This window comes from Cheilinus undulatus, linkage group 14, assembly GCF_018320785.1.
Source record: "Cheilinus undulatus linkage group 14, ASM1832078v1, whole genome shotgun sequence".
In the NCBI taxonomy this organism is placed as follows: Eukaryota; Metazoa; Chordata; class Actinopteri; order Labriformes; family Labridae; genus Cheilinus; species Cheilinus undulatus.
This window is the reverse complement of record NC_054878.1, coordinates 896,132-914,870: the sequence shown is the minus strand read 5'-3', so window position 1 is coordinate 914,870 and position 18,739 is coordinate 896,132.

Here is an 18,739-nt window from a genome sequence, read left to right as displayed (position 1 = left end):
ATCATCATCATCATCCTCATCCTCCATATCATCATCATCCTCATTCTCCATGTCATCATAATCATCATTATCTTCATCCTTCATATCATCATCATCATCATCCTCATCCTCCATATCATCATCATCCTCATCCTCCATATCATCATCATCATCCTCATCCTCCATATCATCATCATCATCCTCATCCTTCATATCATCATCATCCTCATCCTCCATATCATCATCATCATCATCATCCTCCATATCATCATAATCATCATCCTCATTCTCCATGTCATCATCGTTCTCATTCTCCATATCATCATCATCATCACCATCCTCATCCTCCATATCATCATTATCATCATCATCATTCTCCATATCATCATCATCCTCATCCTCCATATCATCATCATCATCCTCATCCTTCATATCATCATCATCATCATCATCATCCATAGCATCATCATCCTCATCCTCCATATCATCATCATCATCATCCTCATCCTCCATATCATCATTATCATCATCCTCATTCTCCATATCATCATCATCCTCATTCTCCATATCATCATCATCCTCATCCTCCATATCATCATCATCCTCATCCTCCATATCATCATCATCATCCTCATCCTTCATATCATCATCATCATCCTCATCCTCCATATCTTCATCATCATCATCCTCATTCTCCATATCATCATCATCCTCATCCTCCATATCATCATCATCATCCTCATCCTTCATATCATCATCATCATCCTCATCCTCAATATCTTCATCATCATCATCCTCCATATCATCATCATCATCCTCATCCTTCATATCATCATCATCATCCTCATCCTCAATATCTTCATCATCCTCATCCTCCATATCTTCATCATCATCATCCTCATTCTCCATATCATCATCATCCTCATCCTCCATATCATCATCATCATCCTCATCCTTCATATCATCATCATCATCCTCATCCTCAATATCTTCATCATCATCATCCTCCATATCATCATCATTATCCTCATCCTCCATATCATCATCATCATCATCCTCATCCTCCATATCATCATTATCATCATCCTCATTCTCCATATCATCATCCTCATTCTCCATATCATCATCATCCTCATCCTCCATATCATCATTATCGTCCTCATCCTTCATATCATCATCATCATCATCATCATCCATAGCATCATCATCATCCTCATCCTCCATATCATCATCATCATCATCCTCATCCTCCATATCATCATCATCATCCTCATCCTTCATATCATCATCATCATCATCCTCCATATCATCATCATTATCCTCATCCTCAATATCTTCATCATCATCATCCTCCATATCATCATCATTATCCTCATCCTCCATATCATCATCATCATCATCCTCATCCTCCATATCATCATTATCATCATCCTCATTCTCCATATCATCATCATCCTCATTCTCCATATCATCATCATCATCCTCCATATCATCATCATCATCCTCATTCTCCATATCATCATCATCATCCTCCATATCATCATCATCATCCTCATCCTCAATATCTTCATCATCATCATCCTCCATATCATCATCATTATCCTCATCCTCCATATCATCATCATCATCATCCTCATCCTCCATATCATCATTATCATCATCCTCATTCTCCATATCATCATCATCCTCATCCTCCATATCATCATCATCATCCTCATCCTTCATATCATCATCATCATCCTCATCCTCAATATCTTCATCAACATCATCCTCCATATCATCATCATTATCCTCATCCTCCATATCATCATCATCATCCTCATCCTTCATATCATCATCATCATCCTCATCCTCCATATCATCATCATCATCCTCCATATCATCATCATCATCATCATCATCTATATTATCATCATCCTCATCCTTCATATCATCATCATCATCCTCCATATCTTCATCATCATCATCATCTATATTATCATCATCATCATCCTGCATTTCATCATCATCCTCATCCTTCATATCATCATCATCATCATCCTCATCCTCCATATCATCATCATCATTCTCATCCTCCATATCATCATCATCATCCTCATCCTTCATATCATCATCATCATCCTCATCCTACATATCATCATCATCATCCTCATCCTCCATATCATCATCATCATCCTCATCCTTCATATCATCATCATCATCCTCATCCTCCATATCTTCATCATCATCATCCTCATCCTCCATATCATCATCATCATCATCCTCATCCTCCATATCATCATCATCATCCTCATCCTTCATATCATCATCATCATCATCCTCATCCTCCATATCATCATCATCATCCTCCATATCATCATCATCATCATCATCATCTATATTATCATCATCCTCATCCTTCATATCATCATCATCATCCTCCATATCTTCATCATCATCATCATCTATATTATCATCATCATCATCCTGCATTTCATCATCATCCTCATCCTTCATATCATCATCATCATCATCATAATAATATTATCATCATCATATCATCATCATCATCATCATCCTCATCCTTCATATCATCATCATCATCCTCATCCTCCATATCATCATCATCATCCTCATCCTTCATATCATCATCATCATCCTCATCCTCCATATCTTCATCATCATCATCCTCATCCTCCATATCATCATCATCATCATCCTCATCCTCCATATCATCATCATCATCCTCATCCTTCATATCATCATCATCATCATCATCATCCTACATATCATCATCCTCATCCTCCATATCATCATCATCATCCTCATCCTTCATATCATCATCATCATCCTCATCCTCAATATCTACATGTCATCATCATCATCATCCTCGGTATCATCATCATCATCATCCTCCATATCATCATCATCATCCTCATCTTCCATATCATCATCATCATCCTCATCCTTCATATCATCATCATCATCCTCATCCTCCATATCTTCATCATCATCATCCTCATCCTCCATATCATCATCATCATCCTCATCCCCTATATCATCATCATCATCCTCATCCTCCATATCATCATCATCATCCTCATTCTCCATGTCATCATCGTCATCGTCATCCTCCATATCATCATTATCATCATCCTCATTCTCCGTATCATCATCATCCTCATCCTCCATATCATCATCATCATCCTCATCCTCCATATCATCATCATCATCATCATCCTCCATGTCATCATCATCTTTGTCATCCTACAATCATCATCATCATCGTCATCCTACATATCATCATCATCATCCTCATCCTCCATATCATCATCATCATCATCATCCTCCATGTCATCATCATCTTCGTCATCCTACACATCATCATCATCATCGTCACCCTACATATCATCATCATCATCCTCATCCTCCATATCTTCCTCCTCAGAGAGCTCAACAACAGTACCACATGCTAGTAGGAGAGCCACTTCCTCATGGTTCTGCTGCACAGAAGCTGTGGATGTTCCTGAACACAGTAAATATGCAGGAAGACACTTTAACTGTTTTTTTACCCCTTACAAACAGCTTCCTCTGTGCAAGTGTGGCCAATATTCTGGATTTAAGGTGTGTTTATGAGAAATATTAGTAATAAACCATAACCTCATAAATTGATAATGTGGCTAAATGGAAAACTACAGAATAAATCATCTTCCTAAATCAGATAGCCATCTGTTATCTTGCTCACATGTATGACAGGCCGTGTTCAAACAAAGACAGAAGGTTTAAAGAAACTCGACAGTGAGCTGCTGGTGATCTCTACTGTATTATTCTGATCCCTGCAGACAGAAAGGAAGACAGATTTGTTTCTCGGTTGGATCAATGGCTGACTCTCCCGTGGCTCTTTCTCTCCCATTTATCTTCTTGACTTTGATTTCATTGTTGGAACAGAATGGAGGGTGTCTCCACATGAACGCTGCAGCTCAGCAATTCCAGCTCTCATCCATCTCTGTTCGATTCACTATTAGGTGTCTTCTTATTTTCTCAGTGAAAATTTCATGATATTGCAGTTTGGCTGTCACAGCACTGCTTGTAAATTCAATTGCATCTTTGGATTTGTTCAGGATAGATCACTATATTGATCAGGTCTGTTGCCTGCACAGAAAAATGCTGGTAAAAATGACTCCACTTTGTGACAGGAGGATCACTCTTGATCTTTAGACAGGTAAGCACACAGGCAGCACAGTAAAACAGTATCAAAGGGGAAATATGAATAAAACCACTTTTCTAGTATTTTCACACATATATTTGGGTATTTGGAGTATCCGATGATCTGTCTTCTTTTCCTGCCTGATCACAAAGATTCACAGCTGCCTGTGTGAGAGCAGGAGAGATCGTTCCCATTATTGAACATGGACCACAGAAAACAAAGAACATTTTTTGACCTGATTTTGAGTTCTGTTGAGTTCCTGTTCTGTCAGACTGGGGGGAAGAAGACTTCTTAACTCTTTGCTAATGAGTGTGAGGAATTATTGTAATGACTTGTGGGCCCATTGCTCCATGTTATGAGCGGTAAGTGTTACCTACCAGCTGTTCCTCTTACAGTAAAAGGTCATTACATGTGGAGAATTAATCTTCATACACCAGAGAGGCTGCCATGGAGAGCTCATCTCTAATAAACCACAAGATCCTGGACCTTGTGCATGTTCATTAACCCCGGACAGGAACTGGCAGCCATAATAATGAATATGGTATTGTTATTACCGGTAACGTGATGTTGGATCACGCATACACCCAACAATAAGACTGTTAGTCAGCTGGATGTCCTCTCAAGGACACTGTAACCATGTTTCCGTGATTAAATGGGTCATTTCTTAACACATGGCATGAGGATGTGTGGACAAATAGTCACGATAATGTTCATTTTATTAACATCAGTTCATTTATTTATAACCCATAAAATCCCCCTGAGGCACCGCACATGAGGAGAGAGTTTGAAATGGAAGAACAACTCTGAAGAGAACAGTATGATTCATTTTATCTGAATATTTTTTATTGTATGAGTAAATGGTGTCATACTAATAAATATCTAATGCTAGGCTGTAAAAACACTACATACGGGGTTGTTTGTAGCTTAGCTATATTTTCTAGTGCAGTAAGTCCAAACAAGCTGCATTTTTCCCACGACAGTGTACGGTGGAACCCTCTGCCATGATCGTGGATTAGCTAATACTGATGCCCAGTTCTGCATAGCATCAGTGTATGAATATGGAGTGAATGGGGGTGAATGGGTAGGTGACCTGCGATATAAAAGTGTCTTAAGTAGTCATTTCTTTCTGAGTGCAGATCAGTGATAAACAAATATGAAGCCTATTAATAGCCACACCTGCTATATCCTGATACCCTTATTGATACTCCTTATTGATCTGAGTCCTCATCAATACTTTTCTATAGTTTGGTGGAAAACAAAATGGAGAAAAACATTCAAACTAAAGTGGTGAGTTAAAAGCTATTGTTCAGTCTGTAACATCTGTTGTATATCCTTCAAATATAAACACATTCTTCATAACAACTGTATTTATTCAGGTTTCTTGCCCAAAACAAAATTTCCCATTCTCATGTGACATTTGAACACATCGTAACACGTCACGTCTGTGTGAAGAGAAAAAAGAGAGAAACGTCATTTGAATCTGTGTCCAGAAGTAACTTTTTACTTCTATGGTAAACACCCTCAGCTGTTAATCACTCCCAGGGTTTCAGTCAACACCTCCTATAAATGCTGTTTGTTGTTTGTTTAAGATGAAGGTTTCTTTTTTTTTTTTTTGATAAAGGATAAGTGATAAGTGAAGCGCTGTGGAGGTGTGCGCTCTGCTAGCTCGTGTACTCTAACAAGTGCGCATACAATTTTTTTCTTTTTTTTTCTTGGACACCTGGTGGTAATACTTTATACCTCGGTAAAACTTGGGGAGGGTATGACGGTAAAAAAAACGGAAATAGCCCAATCCTACTCTAGAGTGCCTAACCCCAAATTTCCGTGTGTGCCGCGCACCAAAGCGCTGCTGGTTTGCTCCGACCGAAAGGCGAGCGACCTTGCCCACTGGAAGCGAGTCTAGAGCGCTGCATCACGGCATGCAAGCCCTGATCAGCAGGAAGAGATCACGGGAGAACTGCGAGTTCACGCAGGAATAGCATGTCAACAACGGACTATTTTACCTTTTGGGGTTAATTTATCATCCTTTCCAGTATAAGTCCATGATATTATTGCTTCCTCCATTGAGTGAGTACATCAGGAAGTTAAAAGGTTCATGTTTGCTTAAAGGATCTGTGATTTTATGCAAAGTTCTTTGGCTAAATATCCCCAAAAGTTCACTTTTCCCCCTCAATGGCGCCGTTGTAGCTTTGTGACCCACTGACCTCTCGGTGACCCTTTGCTCTTGCTGCAGGATGAGACGTAATGTTGATAAAGTGATGATTTATGATCAGGAGTCCATGCATTGTGTTTTATTTTGAAAGAACTGGATGTTCTACACTTGTGACTTCCATGGTTGGTGCTTTTGGATGACAGTGAATTTACAAGGTTTGGCAGCAGCGGCGCTGAAATAGACTTGCAGCGTATCTGAAACGAGTGAAGTGCCGGGAAGTGCCGTTGCCGGTCTAGAGTGCCGGCTATGAAAATGCTCTGATAGACTAGAGAGGGAGCGAAGTGCTCCGCAGTACGATTCGCCAGCGTTCCATGGCGTGCACGCTGTATATGGAAATTAGGGGTAAGAAGTGCCATTTTTCTGGAAACACAACAGTCCGGTAAATCCTAGAATAGCTAAATATAAAAGTGCCCTGTCAAATAAAAAGTTCCCTTTAAATCTAATGATTGTAGTTCCAGGTCCAAATTAAAAGTTCCCTTTAAATCTAATGATTGTAGCTCTAGGTCCATTTTTTTTCCCCAATACTTTATTTTTAAGATTTTTTCCGTTATACTGAAGCAGAAAAAAAAAAAATGAAATCTAACAGACACATATGCTGTTAAATACAAAAATAGATAAATAATAATAATAATAATAATAATAATAATAATAATAATAAACAATTACATCTGTATACAGCACATACAAGCATACATGCCTATACACCGTTCCACATTATTATGCAAATGATATTTTTCTCTGATTTTCCTAAATATTAATGCAAATGACAGTCAGAATATTTTTCAAGTCATCAGCCATTAGAGCATAATTCAAATGTTTTTGAACAAACTTCATAATGATAAAAATTATTTTTCTAAAAATAAAAACCTCAAAATGCACTGTTCCACATTATTAAGCACAACAGCTTTTTAAAACATTTTATAGGTTGTAAAGAAATTGCAGCATCAGGAGGTCATATTTACTGAAATCAAAGCTATTTCAGTCAAAAACATCTGAACAGGCCAAGTTCATGTTAACATAGGAGCCCTTCTCTGATATCACCTTCACTATTCTTCATCCATTGAACTTGTGAGTTTTTGGAGAGTTTCTGCTTGAATTTCTTTGCAGGATGTCAGAATATCCTCCCAGAGCTGCTGTTCTGATGTGAACTGCCTCCCACCCTCATAGATCTTTAGCTTGAGGATGCTCCAAAGGTTCTCAGTAGGGTTAAAGGTCAGGGGAGGATGGGGGCCACACCATGAGTTTCTCTCCTTTTATGCCCATAGCAGCCAATGACACAGAGGGATTCTCTGCAGCATGAGATGGAGCATTGTCATGCATGAAGATCATTTTGCTACAGAAGGCACGGTTCTTCTTTTTGTACCATGGAAGAAAGTGGTCAGTCAGAAACTCTAGATACTTAGCCGAGGTCATTTTCACACCTTCAGGGACCCTAAAGGGGTCTACCAGCTCTCTCCTCATGATTCCGGCCCAGAACATGACTCCGCCCCCTCCTTGCTGACGCCCCAGCCTCATTGGGACATGGTGGCCATCCACCAACCATCCACTACTCCTCCATCTGGACCATCCAGGGTTGCACGGCACTCATCAGTCAACAAGACTGTTTGAAAATGAGTCTTCATGTGTTTCTGGGCCCACTGCAACCGTTTCTGCTTGTGAGCATTGGTTAGGGGGGGCTGAATAGTAGGTTTATACACGACTGCAAGCCTCTGGAGGATCCTACACCTTGAGGTTGGTGGGACTCCAGAGGCACCAGCAGCTTCAAATACCTGTTTGCTGCTTTGTAATGGCATTTTAGCATCTGCTCTCTTAATCTCATGAATCTGTCTGTCAGAAACCTTCCTCATTATGTCTTTATCTGCAGGAACCCGTCTGTGCTCTGAATCAGCCACTAATTTCTTCACAGTACGATGATCATGATTAATTTTTCCTGAAATATCTCATGTTTTCATTCCTTGTCCAAGGCATTACACTATTTGACACTTTTCAGCAGCAGAGATCCTTTTTTTTCCCCATACTGCTGAAACCTGCGGCCTGCTTAATAATGTGGAACATGTGGAAAAGTGCATTTTGAGGTTTTTATTTAAAAAAAAAAAATAGTTATCATTATGAAGTTTGTTCAAAACATTTGAATTATACTGCTGATGACTTGAAAAATATTAAGACTGTCATTTGCATTGATATTTAGAAAATCAGAGAAAAACGTCGTTTGCATAATAATGTGGAACATGGTGTATATACACATTAGTTCATATGTGTCCTTACAACAATAAATATAACATATAACACACACACACATATATATATATATATATATATATATATATATATATATATATATATACAACATAAATACATGCCAACATAGGATTTCAGGGCAGAGTTTCTGAGAAAGAAATTACATCTTAAATACCTGTAAATTAAAGGTGGCATTGGAACCATTTAAAAAGTCACAAGTCCACGTGGGTTAGTGGTGATGTTTCGATATAATCCATAAATGGCTGCCAGATCTTTACAAATGAATCATGCTTGTTTTTATTAGCATATGTAATTTTTTCTAATGGCATAGAGTTTGACATTTCAAAAATGCATTTTGATAGGGAGAGGGGTGACTCTGATTTCCAGGTCAATGCAATACATTTCTAAGAGACAGCTAGGGCTATGTCAATTAGTTTTTTGGTATTTTTATTTTGATTCAGGCATTTTGTATTCCCAAGAAGATAGATCTGTGGGTTAAGTGGAATTGGTATGTCCATTACTTTAGACAGAGCTTCACATAAATCAAGCCAGAGGGCTGTAATTTTAGTACATTGCCATGTACAGTGAAGCATTGTTCCTTGCTTAGCACCACATCTAAAGCAAAGGGGTGATATTTTAGAATTACATCGGTGTAGTTTGTGAGGGGTTAGGTAAAGCTGATGAAGAAAATAATAATTGATGAGTCTGAATCTAGCATTTGTAATAGTGAAAATACTGCTTTGGCAAAGCTCAGACCATTTTCATCTATGGAAATACATAAATCAGATTCCCACCTCTCTCTTGATCGATGTACATTTTGTTTTGGATATTGATCGATCATTACAGAGTACACCCTGCCAATAAACTTTTTTTGAGCCACTTTTGCTGTGGATGATCTCTTCGATTTTTGTCATCTCAGGTAGTAACATGCTTTCCCCCAGGGCTTGTTTCAGAAAGGCTCTTAGTTGTAAATAACAAAAGAAATGTTTATTTGATAATTCATATTTCTCTTTTAGCTGTTCAAAGGACATAAAATTACCATTACTATAACAATGTTCAAGATATTTTACACCTTTGTCATGCCAGAACTTGAAAATTTTATTATCAGAAATCACTGGTATAAGTTTATTTTCCCATAAGGGCATTTTAGGAGAAATGTTGTTTTTCACTCCTAGTATTTTATGGATCTCATGCCATGTTCGTACAAGATGGATAGTAAAGGGGTTCTCAGTTTTGTTGATAATGTTTTTCTCGTTCCATTTGTAAATAAAGTCAGTTCCCATCTTTTCATCTAGATCATACATTTCAATTTGTGTCCATGGCGGGGTGAGGCTGTTGATGACAGAAATCTTAATTGTGCTGCCCAATAGTAGTATTTGAAATTAGGAAAACGAAGACCACCCATCTTATAGTTCCATGATAGTTTTTTCAGACTCAAACGTGGCACTTTACCACTCCAGGTTTTGGAAAATATTATTGAAATAAATGCATTATTCTGGGCAAAATAGTCATTTTAATACAACTTATTTTGCCAAATAAAGTTAAGGGTAATTCTGACCACCTCTTAAGATCATTTTCAATATTTTGGAATAAATTGGGATTGTTAAGTGTAAACAGATTTTTTAAATTGTTATCCACCCAAATAGCCAAATATTTGATCTCCTGTGAGGTCCACTTAACGGAGGTTGTATGGCACAGGTCTCTGTGCTCAAACTTAGTGAGGGGTAATATCTCACTTTTTTCATAGGTCCAAATTTGAAGTTCCCTTTAAACCTAATGATTGTAGGTCCAGGTCCAAATTTAAAGTTCCCTTTAAACCTAATGATTGTAGGTCCAGGTCCAAATTTAAAGTTCCCTTTAAACCTAATGATTGTAGGTCCAGGTCCAAATTTAAAGTTCCCTTTAAACCTAATGATTGTAGGTCCAGGTCCAAATTTAAAGTTCCCTTTAAACCTAATGATTGTAGGTCCAGGTCCAAATTTGAAGTTCCCTTTAAACCTAATGATTGTAGGTCAGGTCCAAATTTAAAGTTCCCTTTAAACCTAATGATTGTAGGTCCAGGTCCAAATTTAAAGTTCCCTTTAAACCTAATGATTGTAGGTCCAGGTCCAAATTTAAAGTTCCCTTTAAACCTAATGATTGTAGGTCCAGGTCCAAATTTGAAGTTCCCTTTAAACCTAATGATTGTAGGTCCAGGTCCAAATTTAAAGTTCCCTTTAAACCTAATGATTGTAGGTCCAGGTCCAAATTTAAAGTTCCCTTTAAACCTAATGATTGTAGGTCCAGGTCCAAATTTAAAGTTCCCTTTAAATCTAATGATTGTAGGTCCAGGTCAATATTTAAAGTTCCCTTTAAATCTAATGATTGTAGCTCCAGGTCCAAATTAAAAGTTCTCTTTAAATCTAGATTGTAGGTCCAGGTCCAAATTTAAAGTTCCCTTTAAATCTAATGATTGTAGGTCCAGGTCCAAATTTAAAGTTCCCTTTAAATCTAGATCGTAGGTCCAGGTCCAAATTAAGGTTCCCTTTAAATCTAATGATTGTAGGTCCAGGTCCACCGATTAGTGACCCCCTGGTCACTAACCCCTGGTTTAAAGGATAAGAGTGATTGACCATAAAGGTTCTTCCTTATATGACCTCTACTCCTAGTTGCCATTGTAGCTGAGTGTGAGAAGGTTTCAGACCCACCTCAGCTCAGTCGGTCCATCAGTTTATAGCTTGATCAAACATAAAGACGTCGTTTTCCATCTACAAATACACCAATACACCAATTAGCGGGGAGATTCCAGTCCGACTGTCTAATACTTCATGCCCTCCATAGTCGTACATCTCTGAACTGTGTTGTAACTACTGTAGTCAAATTATTTACACACAGGCCTCTAGGTGATAAAGTGCACCCATTTGGAAATATTCCTCATTTTACACACATTTAACCACTATAAAGAAATATCTGCATCATTCCTTTGGGGGTCATCTGTGGTCAACTGATGAGTGTAGGTCATTCTGTCTGAGCCTTGTCTGCTGTTTCATCAACTCCTGAGGGAAAAATTGGCTCTTAAGCTGCTAAATCCTTCTTGTTCAACAGCTGCTCACAAACTGTGCCTGCCTGTCTACCTGTCTAATGCTCAGCAGATAGTGTTCAATGTGTTTTAGAGCATTTATCTACTAGGAGCTGCTGGGTCTGCAGGATTATTACTGTGAACAAACCTTTTCCCCAAAACATGGAGTCAAGTGATGGCCTCTCAGTAAAAATTACATTTATTACTTTGCTACTGTAAGCCTCATACAAGGCTGGGTTTGAGTATTTTCATGCTTTCCCTTTAGCAGGAGGCAATATAGGGGGGCATTGCTAACCGTGGTCCTGTACAGCTCTAGTCTCCTGTAGCCATCCTCCATCCAGGTCTACACCAGGCCGTTGGCCCATCTCTCCAGGTATCCTCCACAATGCACACAGTTACCCCCAGCATCTGGAATAGCCCACCAGTCCTGGGCGCCCCGTAAGGATCAGGCCTCGGGAAGCGCGCTCGGTGCCCGTGCAGGCTTGTATCAGACAGAAGTTTTCAGGTGTGTATTTGTGCATATAAACATCATAACCTTATTGCAGAAACCAGGATGAATCCTTATCCTCATTTTGAGAAACTACCTATCAGGAAACTGAAGCATGTTTACTCCTACCTTGTTTCTGATTCCTTCTGACGACTTTTCAGGCGAGGTCCCAGCCAGCAAAGAAAACCAGGCCGTGACACTGGGGAGAGCTAACTGGAGTGTTGAGGAAACTTGACTTTTGTCTGTTAGTAATTGCTTGAAAATTCAGTGTAACTGGTTGTGCTCACGCGTGTACAGAAACAAGTGCTTGTTTAGTGTGTTTTTATTAGTGCTGTTAATTGATTAAAAGATTATCAAGTTAATCACAACACCATGCTGTGATTAATCATGATTAATCAGTTTCAGTAGATTTAGATTTTAAAATGTTCTTATTATCAAGTGTTTGTTTTCATTATTTTAACTTTATGTACAGCACTTTGAAAGCGCTTTTTACTGAAAAAATGTATTATTATTATTATTATTATCTATAAATTAACATCTACTTTTACTTGCATTTTTGTTTGAGATAAATAAGTACCAGTATGGTGTTTAAATGAAGAAATATTAAACAAACTAGAGTTTTGAAACGTATTGAGGTTTGTAAATCAGAGTGTCTGACTTCACTGATCAATAATAAACTGCAGTAGAGCCCAGCAGACAAACTCATCAGGTAGAAACTAACCTGTGCTGTAAAGTGAATGATCAGGTGTGCTGAGGTAGCTGAAGTAGCTGACTGATGACCAGCGGTCTCTCCTCAGTCTAAGAAATGTAGCTCAGGCCAGCTGCTACACTTTAGCTGCCTTTCATCTGTCATACACCTCACAGATTCTTGTGACAGTGGTTCTCGTAGGTGTTCTGTGGCACGGGTCATCAGAGGCGACCTGGATGACGACTTGAAGCCCCTTGTCGTCAGCGATGTCGATGGTCTGCAGTCTCTGGCGACCCATTAGCGATCGCATTAGTTAGCTCAGATGTCGTCGTTTTGGAGACAAATCCAGGTCTGCTGGACTGCGCCGACGTAGCTTGGCGTTATGGCCTGGTCCCGTGTTGTTAGCGTCTTTGCTAACATTAGCTGTCATAGATAGATCCTGTGTTGTTGTTAGCATCTTTGCTAACATTAGCTTTCATAGATTGATCCTGTGTTGTTGTTAGCATCTTTGCTAACATTAGCTTCCTTGGATTGATCCTGTGGTGTTGTTAGCATCTTTGCTAACATTAGCTTCCTTGGATTGATCCTGTGTTGTTGTTAACATCTTTGCTAACATTAGCTTTCATGGATTGATCCTGTGTTGTTGTTAGCATCTTTGCTAACATTAGCTTTCATGGATTGATCCTGTGTTGTTGTTAGCATCTTTGCTAACATTAGCTTCCTTGGATTGATCCTGTGGTGTTGTTAGCATCTTTGCTAACATTAGCTTCCTTGGATTGACCCTGTGTTGTTGTTAACATCTTTGCTAACATTAGCTTTCATGGTTTGATCCGTGTTGTTGTTAGCGTCTTTGCTAACCTTAGCTTTCATGGTTTGATCCGTGTTGTTGTTAGCATCTTTGCTAACATTAGCTTTCATGCATTTATCCGGTGTTTTTGTTAGCGTCTTTGCTAACATTAGCTTTAATGGATTGATCCCGTGTTGTTGTTAGCATCTTTGCTAACATTAGCTTCCTTGGATAGATCCTGTGTTGTTGTTAGCATTGTTGCTAACATTAGCTTTTATGGATTGATCCTGTGTTGTTGTTAGCATCTTTGCTAACCTTAGCTTTCATGGATTGATCCGTGTTGTTGTTAGCATCTTTGCTAACATTAGCTTTCATGGATTGATCCGTGTTGTTGTTAGCATTGTTGCTAACATTAGCTTTTATGGATTGATCCTGTGTTGTTGTTAGCATCTTTGCTAACATTAGCTTTCATAGATAGATCCGTGTTGTTGTTAGCATTGTTGCTAACATTAGCTTTTATGGATTGATCCTGTGGTGTTGTTAGCATCTTTGCTAACATTAGCTTCCTTGGATTGATCCTGTGTTGTTGTTAGCATCTTTGCTAACATTAGCTTTCATGGATTGATCCCGTGTTGTTGTTAGCATCTTTGCTAACATTAGCTTTCATGGATTGATCCTGTGTTGTTGTTAGCATCTTTGCTAACCTTAGCTTTCATGGTTTGATCCGTGTTGTTGTTAGCATCTTTGCTAACATTAGCTTTCATGCATTTATCCGGTGTTTTTGTTAGCGTCTTTGCTAACATTAGCTTTAATGGATTGATCCCGTGTTGTTGTTAGCATCTTTGCTAACATTAGCTTCCTTGGATAGATCCTGTGTTGTTGTTAGCGTCTTTGCTAACATTAGCTGTCATAGATAGATCCCGTGTTGTTGTTAGCGTCTTTGCTAACATTAGCTGTCATAGATAGATCCCGTGGTGTTGTTAGCGTCTTTGCTAACATTAGCTGTCATAGATAGATCCCGTGTTGTTGTTAGCGTCTTTGCTAACATTAGCTTCCATGGATTGATCCCGTGTTGTTGTTAGCATCTTTGCTAACATTAGCTTTCATGGATTGATCCGTGTTGTTGTTAGCATTGTTGCTAACATTAGCTTTTATGGATTGATCCTGTGTTGTTGTTAGCATCTTTGCTAACATTAGCTTTCATAGATAGATCCGTGTTGTTGTTAGCATTGTTGCTAACATTAGCTTTTATGGATTGATCCTGTGGTGTTGTTAGCATCTTTGCTAACATTAGCTTTCATAGATAGATCCGTGTTGTTGTTAGCATTGTTGCTAACATTAGCTTTTATGGATTGATCCTGTGGTGTTGTTAGCATCTTTGCTAACATTAGCTTCCTTGGATTGATCCGGTGTTGTTGTTAGCGTCTTTGCTAACATTAGCTGTCATGCATTTATCTGGTGTTTTAGTTAGCGTCGTTGCTAACATTAGCTTTCATGGATTGATCCGTGTTGTTGTTAGCGTCTTTGCTAACCTTAGCTTTCATGGTTTGATCCGTGTTGTTGTTAGCATCTTTGCTAACATTAGCTTTCATGGATTGATCCGTGTTGTTGTTAGCATTGTTGCTAACATTAGCTTTTATGGATTGATCCTGTGTTGTTGTTAGCATCTTTGCTAACATTAGCTTTCATAGATAGATCCGTGTTGTTGTTAGCATTGTTGCTAACATTAGCTTTTATGGATTGATCCTGTGGTGTTGTTAGCATCTTTGCTAACATTAGCTTCCTTGGATTGATCCTGTGTTGTTGTTAGCGTCTTTGCTAACATTAGCTGTCATGCATTTATCTGGTGTTTTAGTTAGCGTCTTTGCTAACATTAGCTGTCATGCATTTATCTGGTGTTTTAGTTAGCGTCGTTGCTAACATTAGCTGTCATAGATAGATCCTGTGTTTTTGTTAGCGTCTTTGCTAACATTAGCTTTCATGCATTTATCCGGTGTTTTTGTTAGCGTCTTTGCTAACATTAGCTTCCTTTGATTGATCCTGTGGTGTTGTTAGCGTCTTTGCTAACATTACCTTCCTTGGATTGATCCTGTGGTTTTGTTAGCATCTTTGCTAACATTAGCTTCCTTTGATTGATCCCGTGTTGTTGTTAGCGTCTTTGCTAACATTAGCTTCCTTGGATTGATCCCGTGTTGTTCTTAGCATCTTTGCTAACATTAGCTGTCATAGATAGATCCCGTGTTGTTGTTAGCATTGTTGCTAACATTAGCTGTCATAGATAGATCCCGTGTTGTTGTTAGCATTGTTGCTAACATTAGCTGTCATAGATAGATCCTGTGTTGTTGTTAGCATCTTTGCTAACATTAGCTTCCTTGGATTGATCCCGTGGTGTTTTTAGCATCTTTGCTAACATTAGCTTTCATGCATTGATCCGGTGTTTTTGTTAGCGTCTTTGCTAACATTAGCTTCCTTGGATTGATCCTGTGGTTTTGTTAGCGTCTTTGCTAACATTAGCTTCCTTGGATTGATCCCGTGGTGTTGTTAGCATCTTTGCTAACATTAGCTGTCATAGATAGATCCCGTGGTGTTGTTAGCGTCTTTGCTAACATTAGCTTCCTTGGATTGATCCCGTGTTGTTGTTAACGTCTTTGCTAACATTAGCTTCCTTGGATAGATCCCGTGTTGTTGTTAGCGTCTTTGCTAACATTAGCTTTCATGCATTGATCCGGTGTTTTTGTTAGCATCTTTGCTAACATTAGCTTTCATGCATTTATCCGGTGTTTTTGTTAGCATATTTGCTAACATTAGCTTCCTTGGATTGATCCTGTGGTGTTGTTAGCGTCTTTGCTAACATTAGCTGTCATAGATAGATCCCGTGTTGTTGTTAGCGTCTTTGCTAACATTAGCTTCCTTGGATTGATCCCGTGTTGTTGTTAGCGTCTTTGCTAACATTAGCTTCATAGATAGATCCAGTGTTGTTGTTAGCGTCTTTGCTAACATTAGCTTCCTTGGATTGATCCGTGTTGTTGTTAGCATCTTTGCTAACATTAGCTTCCTTGGATTGATCCCGTGTTGTTGTTAGCGTCTTTGCTAACATTAGCTGTCATAGATAGATCCCGTGTTGTTGTTAGCGTCTTTGCTAACATTAGCTGTCATAGATAGATCCCGTGTTGTTGTTAGCGTCTTTGCTAACATTAGCTTCCTTGGATTGATCCTGTGTTGTTGTTAGCGTCTTTGCTAACATTAGCTTCCTTGGATTGATCCCGTGTTGTTGTTAGCATCTTTGCTAACATTAGCTGTCATAGATAGATCCCGTGTTGTTGTTAGCGTCTTTGCTAACATTAGCTGTCATAGATAGATCCCGTGTTGTTGTTAGCGTCTTTGCTAACATTAGCTTCCTTGGATTGATCCTGTGGTGTTGTTAGCGTCATTGCTAACATTAGCTGTCATAGATAGATCCTGTGTTGTTGTTAGCATCTTTGCTAAAATTAGCTTCCTTGGATTGATCCTGTGGTGTTGTTAGCGTCTTTGCTAATATTATCTTTCATGCATTGATCCGGTGTTTTTGTTAGCGTCTTTGCTAACATTAGCTTTCATGCATTGATCCGGTGTTTTTGTTAGCATCTTTGCTAACATTAGCTGTCATGGATTGATCCTGTGGTGTTGTTAGCGTCTTTGCTAACATTAGCTTCCTTGGATTGATCCCGTGGTGTTGTTAGCATCTTTGCTAACATTAGCTGTCATAGATAGATCCCGTGGTGTTGTTAGCGTCTTTGCTAACATTAGCTTCCTTGGATTGATCCCGTGTTGTTGTTAACGTCTTTGCTAACATTAGCTTCCTTGGATTGATCCCGTGTTGTTGTTAGCGTCTTTGCTAACATTAGCTTTCATGCATTGATCCGGTGTTTTTGTTAGCGTCTTTGCTAACATTAGCTTTCATGCATTGATCCGGTGTTTTTGTTAGCATCTTTGCTAACATTAGCTGTCATGCATTGATCCGGTGTTTTTGTTAGCGTCTTTGCTAACATTAGCTTCCTTGGATTGATCCCGTGTTGTTGTTAGCATCTTTGCTAACATTAGCTTCCTTGGATTGATCCCGTGTTGTTGTTAGCATCTTTGCTAACATTAGCTGTCATAGATAGATCCCGTGTTGTTGTTAGCGTCTTTGCTAACATTAGCTTCCTTGGATTGATCCCGTGTTGTTGTTAGCATCTTTGCTAACATTAGCTGTCATAGATAGATCCCGTGTTGTTGTTAGCATCTTTGCTAACATTAGCTTTCATGCATTGATCCGGTGGTGTTGTTAGCGTCTTTGCTAACATTAGCTGTCATAGATAGATCCCGTGTTGTTGTTAGCATCTTTGCTAACCTTAGCTTCCATGGATTGATCCCGTGTTGTTGTTAGCATCTTTGCTAACATTAGCTTCCTTGGATTGATCCGTGTTGTTGTTAGCATTGTTGCTAACATTAGCTGTCATAGATAGATCCCGTGTTGTTGTTAGCATCTTTGCTAACCTTAGCTTCCATGGATTGATCCCGTGTTGTTGTTAGCATCTTTGCTAACATTAGCTTCCTTGGATTGATCCGTGTTGTTGTTAGCATTGTTGCTAACATTAGCTGTCATAGATAGATCCCGTGTTGTTGTTAGCGTCTTTGCTAACCTTAGCTTCCATGGATTGATCCCGTGTTGTTGTTAGCATCTTTGCTAACATTAGCTTCCTTGGATTGATCCGTGTTGTTGTTAGCGTCTTTGCTAACATTAGCTTCCTTGGATTGATCCGTGTTGTTGTTAGCATTGCTTTGCTAACATTGGCTTCATAGATAGATCCGTGTTGTTGTTAGCGTCTTTGCTAACCTTAGCTTCCATGGATTGATCCCGTGGTGTTGTTAGCGTCTTTGCTAACATTAGCTGTCATAGATAGATCCCGTGTTGTTGTTAGCGTCTTTGCTAACATTAGCTTCCTTTGATTGATCCTGTGGTGTTGTTAGCGTCTTTGCTAACATTAGCTTCCTTGGATTGATCCTGTGGTTTTGTTAGCATCTTTGCTAACATTAGCTTCCTTTGATTGATCCCGTGTTGTTGTTAGCGTCTTTGCTAACATTA